At 39.1% G+C, this 17858-nt stretch overlaps 1 pseudogene; it reads right to left on the bottom strand.

Annotated features, from left to right (window-relative positions):
- Positions 1-13466: 13466 nt before the first annotated feature.
- On the bottom strand, positions 13467-17169 carry LOC148130525 (E3 SUMO-protein ligase KIAA1586 pseudogene; annotated as a pseudogene).
- Positions 17170-17858: the final 689 nt, after the last annotated feature.

The following is a 17858-nucleotide window of genomic DNA, read 5'->3' as shown; positions in this document are numbered from 1 at the left end:
TTCTATCTTCTAAAAAGTTGGTAATTGGTTCCCATTTGGTGTTGTCTGCAAATTTGATGAATTCCCTTCCTATCTCCTTGTCTAAATCATTTATGAAAATGTTGTACTTAGCCTTAAGATAGAGCCTTGAAGTACCCCACTGCATGCTTCCTTCCATGTAGATGTAGTTCCATTGAGGACTATATATAGAAGGCAGTTGGTCAACCAGTTGCAAATCCATCTGATACCGATACCGATAATCAGAGTTGGAAGGGACCTTGTAGGTCATCTAGTCTAACCTCCTGCCCAAGCCGGAGACCCTACACCATTTCTGACAAATGGCAGTCCAATCTCTTCTTGAAAGTCTCAACTGATGGCGCTCCCACAACTTCCAAGGGCAAGCTGTTCCATTGATTGATTGTTCTCACTGTCAGAAAGTTTCTCCTTATTTCCAGGTTAAATCTTTCCTTGTTCAGTTTCCATCCATTATTCCTTGACTGGCCAACAGGAGCTTTAGAAAATAGCTTGACCCCTTCCTCCCTGTGGCAGCCCCTCAAATATTGGAAGACCGCTATCATGTCTCCCCTTTACTAGATTAGCCAAGCCCAGTTCCTGCAACTGTTCGTTGTATGTTTTAGCCTCCAGTCCCCTAATCATCCTGGTTGCTCTTCTCTGTACTTTTTCTAGAGTCTCAACATCTTTTTTATAATGTGGTGACCAAAACTGGATGCAGTACTCTAGGTGTGGTCTTACTAAGGCTTTATAGAGTGGTATTAGTACTTCCCTTGATCTTGACTGTATCCCTCTGTTAATGCAATTTAGGATTGCATTAGCTTTTTTGGTGGCTGCTGCACACTGCTGGCTCATATTTAGCTAGTTGTCCACTAAGACTCCAAGATCCCTCTCACAGTTACTGCTATTGAGCCTGGTTTCACCCAGTCTATATGTGTACTTTTGGTTTTTCTTGCCTAAGTGTAGGACTTTACTTTTCTCTATATTGAATTTCATTTTATTAGATATGGCCCAGTATTCTAATCTGTCAAGATCCATCCGGATCTTGAGCCTATCTTCTGGGGTGTTAGCTATTCCTGCCAGCTTAGTATCATCTGCAAATTTGGTAAGTTCCCCTTCTATTCCCTCATCTAAGTCATTAATGAAGATATTGAAGAGTACTGGGCCTAAGACAGAACCTTGTGGCACCCCACTGCTTACTTCCCTCCATGTAGACTTAGACCCATTAAGGACTACTCATTGAGTACGGTTTGCCAGCCAGTTGCAAGTCCATCTAGTGGTGGTGCTATCGATTCTACTTTTTTCTAGCTTACTAAGAAGTAGGTTGTGGTCTACTTTATCGAATGCCTTGCTGAAATCTAAATATATTATGTCCACAGTATTTTGCTGGTCTATTAATTTAGTCACTGTGTTGAAGAATGCGATCTGGTGGTAATACTATCTAGCTCTCAATTTTCTAGTGGGCTGTGGTCTACTCTGTCAAATGCCTTATTTTGTCAAGTACTACTTTCATTAAAAAAGCAACCATATACTATAGATTAATGGGCATTATCGCACAGGTGCAAGAATAACCATAATAAGATACTGAACTCAAAGATGTCCAGAGGATGCAAAGAATAGGAGTCTGTATGTAATATATTGTCTCCTTCAGGATGTTGCACATTGCTAAGGTGAAATGCATATATCTACAAACTTTCTCTCCTTCTTTACAAAATGCTCACTATAGCATTTAGCTCTTGCAAAATTCAGATAGAAGTTTTTAACTGTCTTTTTCCTGTTTGTTTAAGCCCTCCACCATTTGAATCTGGTCTACTGTTTCTCTTCCTACTGCCTTCATGTCTTGCTCCTTTCAGGGAGATCTTCTGGCTGAACTGCCAAAAAAATAACACCAAATCCTTTGCAACAAGTTGTCTCCTCCCCTTTTTAGCTGCTAGAGTTATACATCCATCTAGGCCAAGAGATGCAAGAAGAAAACATTTTGCTTCCTCTCTTTTACTTTTTATGGTGCTTATTCATCAATGGGCTATTTTCCTTTTAATTTAAAGTTTTATCTCTTACTAGCTTTACCTCCTTAAACTTCTATCTCTTCCCTCCCCCCCCCCCCACACTTGTATTTGCAGCAGGCTTATTTGCACTAGCTTTGTCCACCTTCCCTAATATTCTTGAATTTCATTTCTTGTCTCTCTATTCTTTGGAACAAACGCTGTGCTTTCTAGAGGTTTCTAGTTCTGTTTTTTAAACTGGCATGAAGTTATATACCAGCAGCCACTTTATCACTTTTCTTAATCTTTTATTGATATTAGCCTACCCATCCCCATTCTACTGCTTCTTCTTCTTATTTTTAGTCACTGACCTGTGCAACCTGCAGCTTGGCATCCAAAATAAGTTTCTACTTTTCTTAATAAATTCTTGCCATATCGGGCTTATTTCTCAATACTAACACTAACTGGATTATACACATTTGATTATTAGGTGATGAAATTGCCAATCCTAATTGTAACCTATTCCACCTATAATAGAAACCTATATCCACTTCATCCATTCATTTATGAAACAGACATTTCTTCTGCCAGGCATAGCCACATCTGCTATGGAAACTGTTCAGCTCTAAGCAGATGAATATAAGTGATAGGAAAGAGAAAATGAGAAAGTCCCAATATTAAACATTTGACATCATATTTTAGAAGAAAGGTGATGTTGGGAACATCCTAACCAAGCTTTGCTTCTGGTTGCATTAATCTACATTTCAATATAGATAAACCATATTCAATCAGCTTTATTACAGAAGATTATACATTAGCACAAAACTAGTACTACATTAGCACAAAATTAATTTTGATAGCAGGCTGTTTGATATTTAACTATTTGAACTACTGAAATCTACATCTACTAGTCTATTTAATTTCATGAAATCAAACTTCAGTTTCTCATCCAAACTTTTCTCACTGCTGAAGTTTCTTTAAGGATTTTGATAAGTGGCTTCCTACATCATAAGTACTTCAATCTTTCCCTTCTTCTTGAGATTCCAGAACCCCCTGTATATCCCCCATAAAAAGATGGGGCACAATTTCTCTCTCTAATCATCCACTTTATTATCCTCCCATTTATTCCCCTTGCCTTTTTACAGAATATTGGTTGCTTCTCACCCCAACAGAGTAGCATTACTTTCATCCTTTGCAAGTGACTGATTATAAATTTGTCTGCCGAATCATTTCATCTGATTAATAATATAATCTTGCCTGAGACTTAATATGTTTCTCTAACAACTCTTTTTATCCTATGTAAACTAATGAAATCTATACATGTTTGCTATTAGATACTGTTGGAAAAAAATTCCTGAGTTCGTTCCCAGGTGGGACACACCACAGATGCTGAGAAGAATCAATGCAGAAGCCAGCTGCCAGAAAGTGGAATTCTTTTAATGTAAGAAGACAAGAAGCAAAAAGTGACACAGCTCCAGCTTTCCTGGCTTACAAGCAGCTAAGAAGTGTGAATTTGAGCCTTTTATGCTTAATTCCCCTTTCAAGCTCTTGCAGCTTGATAGATTTTGATGTGTTTCTGGTTGCTCTGGGTTTTGTTTTCCTGGGTTAAACTTGGTCCCTGGTTTTTTGTTTTTCCTGTCCTAAGGGTTAATTCTGTCAGGGGGCAGGAAGAGGGGGTTTCAGTTTACCTTGGAGAGTTTTTTTTAGCTTGATTCCCCTTATTTTAATGGCTCTATTTAAGTGTTTCTGTTACTTTTCTGTTACTCAGCTCTGTTACTTTTGTAACAGCCATTAGCAGGGCTGCTCTGAGTTTTCCTTTCAACTGGTGCTTCTTGGTTTTTTTTAAAGTGGGGAGGGCTGGCTTGGAACTCTTGGAACTGTTTTATGAGGTCTCTCTTGCTGTGAGATTTTGGGACTGTTCTTTTGGGGTGTACTTCCCACAATACAGTATATTACCACTTTGTCACTAAATTCCTACTGCAGTATAGGAAAGATAACTTATGTAGAAAAAAATAGACCATGTAGAAAGAAGCTTCTCTTTGCATGCTGAATATCAGAAGGCAGGAAAGATACCAGAATTGAATTTTGATACTCAGTTATATTGTTGCAGCAGATCTATATACTGCCAAACATTTATAACCATAAGAAAAAGGGTCTCAGAATGCTGGAATCAAATTACAGGTTTGACAACTTAAAATCTTAACAATTGGTTGTCCTTAGTGTGAATATCATCCATATTAAAAAGTGTCTCATGTAGGCTGTTCTTTTGAATGTTAGCAGTGAATTACTTCTTCCAAACATATAAAAAGTAATATTGCCTCTATGATGCTGAAACTGGATAATTTTTAATGTTTGAAAAAAAAATCACTAATTGTCATCTCTAATACTAGCATGAGCAGCAGTAGTAGAGCTGTGCACATTTTCAAGCCCTTTTAGTACAACATATACTTTTTATTCAAATGCTTTCAGCATATTCTAGTTCTTTGGGAAATATCCAAGATGGTTTTAACTAGATCCAGTCTAAAAAAAGCTTCTAGTTTATAGCTATAAAACAACTTTTATATTTTGATTCAACAAAAATATTTTCTGAAAATTTAAAATAGTGATAGATCATATAAAGCAGGGGTGTCAAACTCGATTTCAATGAGGGCTGCATCAGGGTTGTATTTGACCTTGGGGGCCGGGATGGGCATGGCCAGTTTGACCTCACTTGTGTTGGGGATGCCTATGGTGGTCCAAGTGCTCTGCCAGCAAAAATAGGATCCTGAACTACGTTTTGGGGCATGATGCACTCCTGCTGCCACCGAAAATGGAGCTCAGGTGGGCCATGTGTCTGGGCAGCATTTTCGGCCACAACAGCCTCCTGCAGCTCTGTGCCATTGAAAATGGAGCTCCGTTTTCACTGGCAGAGGCATTGCAGGCCGGTCCCTTGCTGTTTCCAGGGTGGCCCCACAGGCCAGATCTAAGCACCCAGCAGGCTGAATCCGGCCTCCAGGCCTTGAGTTTGACACCCTAGATATAAAGGCTTATATGAATAAGGCAGTTTGACTGTTTTTCAATGTCGTTGAAATTATTTGTATTTTGAGAGTAGTTTCTGATGTATAGTTTACACAGAGATATGGAATATGTTAAAAGATATGTGATATAAAAGGAGGGGAAAGAATTTCCAAATGTTTTGGTCTGTGATCTGCAACTAATCTGGGCTTTGTGCTGAAAATGAATGGTTTAGTCAGCTAAAAAGTTTCAGATGAGATAACTGATTGGTGGTCTTCCCATTGCCACCAGTTTCATGGTGTATCTGTATATGGAATGTTCAATTGCTCAGAGTGATACTACTGTTCTTGCAGTGGACCCCATATAATGTATATCACAGAACATAGAATGTTGGAGTTTGTAAGGGACCTTGGAGGTCTTCTAATCCAACTCCTGCTCAAACAGGATACCCTATACCATTTCAAACAAATGGCTGTCCAAACTCTTCTTAAAAGTTTCAATGATGGAGCAGTTACCACACCTGAAAGCAAGTCATTCCACTGGTTAATTGTTATATTACATTAGAATGTAATATTTTATTTATTTATTTTATTTTGTCAAGTGATTATAAGATAACAGGTATAAGTATAAACATAGTTATGAATACATGAAATGGATACATATAAGAAAAAAAAGAAACAATAGGACAGGGACACTAGGCACGTTGGTGAGCTTTTGCACGCCCCCTACACACCTCTTAGGAAAGGGGTGAGGTCAATAGTAGACAGTCTAAGGTTAAAGTTTTGGGGGGTTTGGGGAAGAAACCAGAGACAGGTAGAATATTCCAGACATTGACCACTCTGTTGCTGAAGTCCTATTTCCTGCAATCAAGTTTGGTGTAGTTTACCTTGAGTTTCTATTGTGTGCTCTTGTATTGTTATGATTGAAGCTGAAGTATTAATTGACAGGTAGGACATTGCAATATATAATTTTATGTACTATACTTAGATCTTACTGAAGGTGGCATAGTTCTAGGTTGTCTAGGTCTATATAACACTTTGAACCAAATCTAATTTTTTTATTTATCAACAGCAGGGGTGTCAAACTCATGTCGTCATAGTGGCGTCACATGACATATTGGGACTTTTCCCCCCTTCGCTAAACTGGGCATGGGCATGGCCAGTGCATTACACATCTGGCCCGTGGGCCATGAGTTTGACAGCCCTAATCAACAGGATCGTAGAACTATCATGCTTCTCTTTTCACTTTGAATCTCTAAAATACATTGATTCAGAATAATCTAGTTTGTATTTTCTAATTCTGACCTTTTCAGAAGCTGATGGTTGTCTCAAAAGCTGGTTTAAAGCAGAAGCTGCATGTAAAATATACATCCAATTGTGCGGGGAGGGCAAGGTCAGGTGAAACAACAACAGTAAACACTTCCTGACATTTTCAGTCATACCATTAAGCTATTTTTCTGTCCACTCCCACAGGACTCTTTTCCGACAGAGCCAACCCCTACACAACCCCTGCTATGAAGAAACATTGGCAAAAAAAAGACTCTTTTAAGGATGACAGAAATGTGTGGGGTGTTTTAAAAAGTCTCAGTGGGAGGGAAACACGATTTTGAACTTATAAAGTACCTTGCAGGATGGTATTCAAGGAAGATCCAAAGCTGTAGAAGGCCACAGTAGGTATTTTGGATTTCTGGGCTATTTGCTGCTATTGTAAGATTGTTCAACAATCTTTTTGAACTGAAAAATTATGTTGTGCCCCAAATTCCAGTATGTAGCACCAGTAGAATAGTAGATATATTGAGATATTGAGAACTAATCACAATAAAATTTAAAGCTAAGAATCTCCTGAATGTACTAATTTTATCTCATAAGCTATTAGGACAGGGTGGGCGGGTGGGATCATGAGAGCAAATTAAGAATAGACTGGCTTCAGGATGGTAGATCGTTTTTAAAGGAATGTAATTCTCCATGAAGCACTCTTGCAGAATCTGCAAGAGTTATCAGTCTTATGGCCTATAAAAGAACTTTCATTGAGCAAGTCTGCATGGGATCTTTTTAGAATTATTAAAGATCTGTTTCTATTCTGTGTTTTGTTATCCATGCTTTCTACTTGCTATTTTAGATACAATTTGCTTCCTCCATGTTCCTTGTTAGAATATGTATAACTCCTTCATGAAAATGAATGAGTGAAAATTAATCTGCTAAAAACTAAGCATTACACTTCAAATGCTGAAAGTGTAAAGAGGTATGCAAAATAAGAATAAATAGCACAATATTTTGTCTCCTGTGTCATTATGGGTTTGAAATGTGTATATTTAAGCCCATTATAGATTTCTGTTTTGCTTTCCAGAATTTGTGAAAGGGAGGGATAAACTGCTCATCACCAATTATAGAATATTAGTAAGCAGTCATTTCTCACCACCCAGAGGATGTGGGAGATTGAAAAGTTAGCTAACGCTGATATAGGAATCAGAATGTATCTTTTCTTGGATATTGCATTTATTCACTGGCAAAAGAACCATCCCTCAAGAAGTCTGTAGACTTCCCTTATTATAGAACAAGTGAAATATTTACACAAGTACAAATTTAAGTATGAAAATATAATAACAAAAATATCAATGTCAGTATACTGTTTTATAAATAAATGCAGCATGAATACATCATCAAATGTTCAAGACAATGGAGATAAGAGTTTGCATATGCTATAGACATAATTATTCCAACAATCACCGTTACCACATCATGTGGCTACATTTTGGGCACTTGACTACACGGCCACCTTTACAAACATTTGCAGCATTCCATGTTCACATGACTATTTTTTATAGTGGTTTTGTTGAAAATATCTGTATTTCTCGGACTAGAAGACACACTCCCCCCCCCGGCACCCAAAAGTGGGTGGAAATGCGTCTTACAGTGAATACGGGTCTGTTTTTAGCCTCCCAAACCCTCCGCACCTCCTGTTTTTGCCCTCCATGGCATCCAGAAGCACTCTGCAGGCCAAAAACGGGTGCACGCTCACAACCAGCAAACCAGTTGTTAAAGTAAGTGTAGTCCACTTACCTAAAATAGCCAGAATTATTTTTGTTAGGTATAATACCAATAAAATATAATACTGTTCATTAAGCACATACTAAATGAAGACTGTCATCTCTTAGACTCATGGATTCCAAAGATACTGTGAAACCTGCCTCATAAGTAGCAAGAATTCATTATACTTGTCCAAATGAATCACTATTTATTAATTTAATGTCCTCAGAGTGAAATCTTAAGGAGGAATGCTTTACCAATGATATTCTGTTCCCTGAGTTTTGCAATTTACCATCTACTAGGTCACCAATCAGGATTGCAGTTGATATTCATCCATCTCTCTCTCTCTCTCTCTCTATATATATATATATATTCTTAAGTTTTCACAAGTACTTACATGTATGGTATTCAGCTTTGTTCGGGTATTTTCCCGCGTCATTATAGTTGTGCTTTTAAAGTTGTAGCAACGTTTCGGCAGAATCTCATCTGCCATCATCAGGCTTCTGTATTGTGTTCATCTGTGAGTCAGACTTTCACAGCCTTTACTTTAGCACCAAATTTGGTGCTAGCCTACGCTGTGCCAGAATGATTTTGACTTCTTCCTGATTGGTTGGGAGTCTTGGTCTGTGATGATGAGACACGACCACGGACCAGAAGCCACACCGCAGCTGCATCACTACCCGCTTCAAACCCCTCCGAGCCATACATGAAGCGAACTGACACCCACCATGAAGATGCGGCATGACCACGAATGTGAAGCCAAACAGCAGGATCACAGCTCACCAGCTCAAATCCCCCAGCAACTAAGACTAACCTGAGCACAACTAAGCCCCCACCTGAACAGAACACACCCCCAGTCAATCAGAACACAGCCAATCCCCAACCATTCAGAACACAGCCAAACCCTCAACCAATGAGAACACACCCCCACCCAATCAGAACACAGCCAAGCCCCCACCCAATCAAGTCACACCCCCACTAGCAGTTAAAAGGAAGAAGCAGCTGCAAGCTCACATTACTCCGAGAAGGACAAAGCCGAAGACACAAGCCTGAAGATGACGAATGAGATTTCGTCGAAACGGCGCCAAGTTACTTCCAATTTTACGCGGGAGAAATCCTCAACAAGGTCTTGACTATTTAGTTTGTATTTTATTTTCTGATTTTTTCTGCCAATATGTAAGACAGAGCATTTATTTGTTGAGATTTAAAGTTGCCATTCTGATACATAGTCGAGGTCTTTTTGAAGGGTAGCAGTCTTGTCTGTGGTGTTGAATAGCTTTACATCATCAGCGAAGAGAATGCAGTTGCTCTTACTATGATCACAGAGGTCATTTATGTAGCGTATGAAGAGAGTTGGTCTTAAAACACTGCCTTGGGGGACACCACTCTTGACAGGTACAGAATTTGATAGGATGCTCCCAATATTGACCATTTGTTGTCTGTTTGACAGGAATGCTTCTATCCAGTTATGTAGGTGTCCAGAGATACCATAAGATTTTAGTTTTAGTAGTAGTTTGTCGTGTACCACTGAATCAAAGGCTTTACAGAAGTCTATGTAGATTGCATCTATTGCTTTGCCCTGATCGAGTTGTGTAGTCCATATGTTTTTGCAGTGTAAGAGTTGCAGATTACAGGATAGTTTTTTTCTGAAACCAAATTGTTTATTAGAGAGTAGGTTGCTTCATTGCTGGAGTTTTTCAAGAAAAGAGTGGACTATAATTTGTTAGGATGGTATAAGGACTGCTGCCTTGGGCAGGGGATAGAAATAGAAGAAATAGAAGACCTTCAAGTTCTCTTCCATTTGTATGGTGTCCTCTTCTGCCAATTCCAACACTGTCCCTGATGCTGCTGCCTGAATCTCACATGATAAACTTGCTCAGTTGATTCTGAAGTATTTCGGAGAGAACAATTGATTTCTTATTTCTTATTTTTCTCATTGTTTGCCTGCAGGAGCTTTTTAATAGGTATGGCACTCTCACAGTTTTAAGTCAATCCACAACTGCTCTGCTGAGAACTTAAAAAAAACCCCAAAGTTCTTACTTCTTCACTTTTGTGAAAATCTATTTCTTCTTATGTTTAATTTCTGTACAAGAATATTTTTATCTATCAGATTTTATCATACTTTATTACTTGATAAGTAACTTCAGGCAGCAAAGATACTTGCTACTTCTTCCTCTTCCTATTTTCCCCACAACAACAATCATGTAAGGTGGATTGGACTGGGAGAGGGTGACTGCAGGGGTGGGATTCTACCAGTTCGCACCTATTCGCTCGAACCATTTGTTAACATTCTAAGCAGTTTGGAAAACTGGTTGTTAGAAGAAATTACTGGCCTAATCCTGTAAGGAAGGCAGGAAGGAAACATTCCAGTGTTGCTTACAGAAACTGCCTCTCCGTTAACCCTTATTACATTCTTGGCATTCTTGTTCTCAGGAACTTCTCTGGAGATTTTCCCCTCCTTTGCTGGTACTTTGCTTGTGTGGAGTGACCATTCAAAGTTACAGTGGCAGTGAAAAAAGTGACTTATTACTATTTTTCACACTTATGACTGTTGCAGCATCCCCACAGTCATGAGAGGCCAGGCAAGGAGATGTGTGCCTCGATGTGAGTGATATTGAGTTGGCCACACCCAGCCAATAACATGACCACCAAGCTATGCCCATCAACTAAGCCACACCCACAGAACCGGTTGTTAAAAAAATTGAATCCCACCCCTGGGTGACTGGACCAGAATAACTCACCCAGTTTTCATGCCTAAAGTGGGACTAGAATTCATAGTCTCCTAGTTTCTATGATGGTGCCTTAACCACTAGTGGCTCATATCAACATATTTCTTCAATAAATCAGTTGGTAATTGCTTTTGGTAATTATTAAAATTGTTGCTGATTTGCCAATATTGTTTTGTCAGATACTATAAGTGTGCGGATCAGCAATGTTGCTTTTGAAGCCATGTTACCTGAAAGAACATATTTCAGATAATTTGATATTGAGTATATTACCTGCTTTTCATTCTGTCGAGGCATTTGACTGACAGTTTGTGTACTCTCCATTGATCTTAAAGTATTTGTGTTTAGGCATAAGACTATCCCATAAAAACTGCATAAGAAAATGCTCCACAGCAGGGGTGTCAAACTCGTGTCGTCATGGTGGCGTCACGTGACATATCGGGACTTTTCCCCCCTTTGCTAAATCGGGCTGGGGTGGGGCCAGCACATGATGCATCCAGCCCTCAGGCCATGAGTTTGACACCTCTGCTCCACAGTTAGGAGAGATTTAAATGATTTGGCTATCCAGATATCTCAAAGTACTGAATTTAGTATATGGAATATAATATTTATTGGTGTTGTCTGAACTGTTGTGGGTTCATATAAAAGAAGAGTGAGTAAATTGGAATGTGAACCCTGGTAGGGTGTTATGTAAGATGAGAGAAAGCAAGAGAAAATTTTAAGATGTGCAAATGCTGGTCAAAAGGCAAGTATGGTATTATGTGGACTATTGTAAGGAATAAATGCTTGTTAAAAGTAATGAAAATGGTTATCCACAAGAATATGCCTCACCCACTTAGTATTGAAATGAGAATTGGATATATTAGAAGAAATGTAAAACATAAAAAGTGTGGGAGGTAAAATGAGAAGAGATGGCAAGTATCTTAATATTTTTTTCAACCTTTTAAAATTTAAATTCCATAACTGGTTTTTATCTGACTAGTGTCACATGGAAAAATGCACAATTTCTTCCTGTTTCTTAATTCTGATTCACCTGGGACTTAATACAGTGGTGGGATTCATTTTTTTACTACCAGTTCTGTGGGTGTGGCTAGGTGGGTGTGGTTAGTGGGCATGGCTAAGTGGGCATGGCTAGGTGACCATGTGACCGAGTGGGCATGGCTAGGTGGCCATGTGACTGTGTGGGCATGGCCAACTTCTACGCTGCCACATTCCTGTGCCTGGGAAAGTAGGAGGGGGGAATTGTAGAGTGTTGGTAGTTAGATATAATAGCATTCTTCTCTTTGGTCAAGGTCATGTTATTCCTGCACCTGGAGGAGGAGTGGTTGAAGGGAGGTCTCTAGCTGGGGTGGATGGTGATTGGACCATGTGATGGACTGATGGGTTTTGGACTTTTGAATTATTAAGGGAAAACCTGGAACTCTCAGATTTGGGTTTTCCCAGATATCCTAGTATACCTACTCTAATAAAAGGAACTTTGAGAAAATGCCTGTCTCGGAGTTTCTAATTGGAGTTGGTTTTTTCTGGAACCCTGACATCAACATTATTTCTTTACCCTAATTACTGTTTTAAGTATTTAAAAAGATATACCAAAAGGTAGTTTATTTTATGCATTTAATACTTAAATAAGAATAAGAGGTACACAAAACTAGATTTTGTTACAAGAGTTTTACAATATGAATGAAAAGCTTTATAAACTACACAAGAGTTTGACAATATGAATTAAAAACTAAAGCAAACTATACAAGTTTTACAATATGAATAAAAGCTATTTATACAAAACTATACAAGAGTTTGACAACATGAATTAAAAACAATAATACCTGACAAAAAGTAAAACTTATGTTAGATATCTCCAAATTGCTGCTGGATTGGCGTCCTTCTCACTTTCACATTTCTTCAGTTTTATTCGAGCATCATCAGCTATGTGATTTATTCATAACCATTTTTTGACTATAAGAATAGGGTCTCAGTCCTTTAGAGGTAGGCCAATTAAACTAACAGTCATTATGTTTGCTATATTGGAAATGGTCAAGCAATTTCTCTTCTTGGAACATATGATGTTCATTTTTGAAAAACCCCTTTCTGCTTCTGCTGAACTTACAGCAATTGTTCTGACAATATTTTTTAACTTTTTGAATACTGTCAGGAATTGCATATTTATTGGAATTTAAAAAACATTTCCTACAAAATCCCAATAATTGTTAATATTAATTTTGTAATTAAAATTTTCAAGCAATTGTTCTTCAGCTGCTTTCCATGGAACTACTACTTCTCCAATATTCCAGTAATCTGGCTCCAAAAAAATGAAAAATTGTAGTTTGTTCCTGTTTTGAAATTAGCTACTTGTTTTTAAATGTTCACAATCCATTAGTCTTTTATTCAAATTTGTTATGATGCTTTCCAAAAGTCTTTCCCAAGAAAGTCCAACATATCAATAATTTTCTACAAATTTTATACTTTTGAAGGTTTCTGAAGTAATTAATCCATCAACCTTTTTTTTCATACACACCAGAGGTGGTATTCAGCAGGTTCTGACCAGTTCTGGAGAACCGATAGCAGAAATTTTGAGTAGCTCTGAGAACTGGCAAATATCATCTCTGACTGGAGATTTTACAGTATCGTTCCCCTGCTATGCCCACCAACCATGCCCACAGAACCAGTAGTAAAAAAAATTGAATCCCACCACTGATACACACCTTTTTCCTTTCTAAGCATTTCAAATGCTTCAACAGATCTTATCACAAGTTTTTCAGCCTTTATTATGTCTACATTTCTTACTTGCAGTGCATTTGAAAGAAGAGAAATTTCATTTAGAATGTCAATCATCAATGCCAAATCAGTCAGAAAATATTTATTTTCAAGACTGGCAACCATACCTAAAGTACTTTTCATTTGAATGAAAATACTGATGTAGTGCTGGATAAGCACGCCACGCAGCTAGGGTTGACCTTAAACTACAGGCAGCCCATCTTGGTCCCAAAACTCTACCAATCTTTATAATTTCAATTCCAAGTTGTACAGATATTTTGGTAAGTTCAATTTGGTTCTCATTGGATTGATGAAAAATAGTATATATCTTATCAATAAATATTTTGAAATGATTTACTTGCTTTATTTCTTTTATTGAATCAACTAAAACAAGTTGGAGGCGATGGCTAAAACAGTGCCATATTATTATGTTTGGAAATGATTTTGCTATTCTAGTGCTCACTCCAGATTTTCTCTCAAGCATAATGCTGGCATCATCGGAGCAAAATCCTATTAAATTTTTCTCTGGATAGTTCTTAGTAAACCCAAGATTATTTAAACTTTCCATAATTGAAGAAAATATTGTCTCTGCATCTTGTTTTTCTAATTCAACTAGCTCAACAAAAAATGTTGGTGAGGTAACTGAATCCTCAACTTTTAAGAAAAGTATAACAACTGGTTTGCAAGATATTGTTGAGGCTTCATCAATAATCAAACATATTTTCAGATTATTTTCAATAATTTTAGCAAATATTTCTTTTAAAATTTATTTTGCAATGAAATCTATTTTCACTGCAGTTTTATGTGAATGTAATCCTATTCCCATATCTAATCCATTTTTAATTTGCAATTGTATCTCATCTTCTATGTCTGAAAATGGTTTACATCTTTGTGCCACACTGGTAAACTCTATTAAATACTCTACAAGTAGTAGATAAATATTTTTCACTCATCTTATCTACTGCTTTTGTTATAACATCCTGCTCCCCTTGTTTTAAGTTCTCTCTGCAAATGGTGTGAGCTTGTGATGAAAAATGTTATTTCATTTTTTTTCTTAGAGATGCTTGTTGTACTTCTTTATTTTTCCCTGCTGCCTCAATCTGGAAATGTTTCCATTCTTTGGACACATAAACACCTTTCTCTTTTGCAAAGCACTCACAACCTAACTTTTTGTTAGAAACTACCAGTCCATCATATTTTTCTTTAAAATTGTTGTATTGTAGCACTGTCCAGAATTCAGGAAGACTATTTTCAATTTTGGAACTATCTATTTCAATTGACGTGCTGCTTTCTCCAAGTTGGAGTGATTTTGCTTGTGATGGTTTTGTATCATCCAAGGCCAATTCTGATACAACTGGTTCCGATCTTGGTTTCTGACTGAAACATCTGTCAAATTCTGCTGTCTTTTCATCCTAAGGGCTACTGCAAAAAAATAATAATAATGTTTCAGTTTGGACTCGATTGTGGTTGTAAATTGAAGACTAACTGTACATATGAGACAGCGACTTTCCAAAAAATGGTGGGCACGATCCTAGTTCCCCCTATGAGGATTACCCCATCCAGACCTTTTGCAACCCCACAAAGGATCAAAGGAAACTAGATTCCATACAGCTCTGAACCCTTAAGGCAAACCAAAGACAAGTGGTCCTTGCTTAATGGTCAGTTGCTTAGCAAGTGTTCTAATTTACAACGGACCTCTCCAGAGTTTTGACAGCCATGCACACACACACACACACACACACACACACACACACACTTATGACCAGTTACAACATCCCACACAGTCATGTGACTGAGGTTTTCTATGTTTTTTGCCAGTTTCCAACAATTCCTTCTTGTTTCCAGTTAAAAATGCCCATTGGGGAAAATGGACTTGTTTAATAACCACAGTGTTTGCTTAATGGCCATAAAGTTCACTTAATGACCATGGTCTGCAATCTTGAACATTCAAAGAGCCATTTTTCTATTTTCTTTTAAACATGTATCTCTCTCTGTGTGTCTCTCTTTCTTTCTCCCTCCCTCCCTCCTTCCCTCCCTCCCTCCCTCCCACGCTCTCTTTCTCATCTCTCTCTCTTCTCATCTCTCTTTCTTTCCCCCTCTCAACTCTCTTTTTCTTTCTCCCTGTCTCTCTCATCTCTCTCTCTTTTCTTTCTTCCTCTCTCTCTCAATTCTCTCTCTTTTTCTTTCTCCCCCTCTCCCATCTCTCTTTTTCTTTCTCCCTTTCCCTCTTTCTCATTTCTCTTTCTCTCATCTTTCTCCCCCTCTCTTTCTCTCTCTCAACTCCTCTCACTCATCTCTCTCTCATCTCTTTTTCTTTCTCCCTCTCTCTCTGTTTCTCATCTTTCTTCCTCATCTCTCTCTCTCTCTCCCCCCCTCTCTCTCTCTCTCTTGTGTGTGTGTGTGTGTGTGTGTTCCCTCTTGAACCATTTTCAAAAATAGTTGAGGGTTGGGTTTTGTTTTGTTTTTTGCTGATGTTGTTATTTCTTCATCTTTGGGTGCTTTTTAACCATATGATTTTAAATCAAGAGTCATTTCAGGTTCCCAGATAAATGAAGACTCCCTGTTGCATGGTCCCACCAGTGGCTGGCCCCACCTTTTACCCTCCCCTCCTACTCACTGCTTGCCTGCCCTGAGAGTAGATGCAGATTCATTCTGTATTCCAGGGAGGGAGCGAATCACCACTTTGCTTGCCTCTTCTTCCGGCCCTTGTTGATGCTATGCACACTGGGGAGATGCACAACTTTTCTCTGCACTGAGACATTGACTGGGCCAGCTGCAGCTGATGCTCTGCATTATAATGGGCTCCAGGAGGAGGAGGTGGGCATGCTGCCTCCCCATTTGTGAAGTGCTCTAAGTTTAAGTGTGCTGAGTGAGGTGCTGCAAGAGCAGCGAGCAGCTATGGAGGCAGCAAAAGCAATGGCGTCAACTGCAGCCGGCGTCTCAAGGCAGAGAGAAAGTTACACATCTCCCCATATTCCTCTTGCCACCTCCATGGCCTTCTCGCACAGCACACTTAAATTTAGAGGGGGAGGCAGTGTCCTCTCCTCCTCCTGGAGCTCATTACGATGTGGAGCATCAGCTGCAGCTGGCCTGGCCAGTGTCTCAGCTTGGAGAAAAGTCAACAGGAGCAGCAGTTCGAGGTGGTTGGTCAGTTGGGTGGGACATGGCCACAGGCCTACAGGGCCAGCTGTAGGGTGAGACCATGGCCAGTAGCCAGGTGGGTGCAGGTTGACCACCCTTCCCAACCCCACTTTCCCGAGCATCTGGCTGTGCTTAGCTGCTGCTGAAGTGGCTGAGATGAGCAGGAGGTAGAGGCAATCTACTGGTAGGTTGAGGCAATCGGTCAGCTGGGCGGGAGATGGGCGCAGGCCTATGGCACCAGCTGCAGGGAGAGGCCAAGGCAATCAGATGAGGGTAGGCCATGCCACCCAGGTGGGAGGCAGGCACAGGCCTACGACTCGAGGCTGCAGCAATAGATGGGAGTAGGCCATGTCCAGGCGAGCAGGAGGCAGGCACAGCTGCACAGGCCTACAGGGCTGGCTGAAGGGTGAGGCCATTTTGATTGGATGGAAATAGACTACAGTCAGTGGCTGGGCAGGTTGACCACCCTTCCCAGACCTGCTTCCCCGAGGGGGCACCTAGTTGTGCTTACCTGTTCTGCTGCTGGAGCAGTTGGGAGCAGGCTGTTAGGTATAACATTGATACCAAATATGGTTTGGGTGAATAAATATATAAAACTTAGATATCATGGTTTAAGTGCTTATCAACATGGTTGAGGCAAGAGCAGCTGGAACTATGCCATAGTTGACTCTTAAGGCACCAGCCAAGGCATGCGAGGCCAATAAGTAGTGGTGGGATGGGGTGGGGTGGGGCCAGAATTTTTACTACCAGTTCGCCTGAACCAGCCTGAACTGGCTGAATTCCACCACTGGTGCAATAGCTGTTGGAATAATTATGAAAAATTTGGACGAGTTATGATGAGAGAAGCCATTTTTTAGATTGCTGAATTATTATTTTTTTAGATACATGAAATGCAAAGATCTACCAATTATACAAGAATGCTAGTAAAGATACTGACTTTAAAAATATCTCTCAATAGAACATGCACTATGCTATTTAATAGCTAAATGAGAACAATGTATTAAGTAACTTACTTCATGAATATGTTATCATAAGCATAAGTATATTTCTGGTCCATTTCAAGTAGTCTTTTTCTTCTTGTATCTGAAATACTCAAATGTAACAGACCCCTGCAATAGAGCAATCTCTCTCTCTCTTTTTTTTTACTATTCTCATATTGAACAAACACAGGTGAAACTCAAAAAATTAGAATATCGTACAAAAGTTCATTTATTTCAGTAATGCAACTTAAAAGGTGAAACTAATAT

The sequence above is a fragment of the Notechis scutatus genome, chromosome 5 (genome assembly GCF_049901735.1).
Source record: "Notechis scutatus isolate UNSWTSFEM ecotype Mainland chromosome 5, rNotScu1.2, whole genome shotgun sequence".
Lineage (NCBI taxonomy): Eukaryota > Metazoa > Chordata > Lepidosauria > Squamata > Elapidae > Notechis > Notechis scutatus.
Note: the sequence above shows the minus strand (reverse complement) of the source record. Positions and strands in the feature narration are given on the sequence as shown.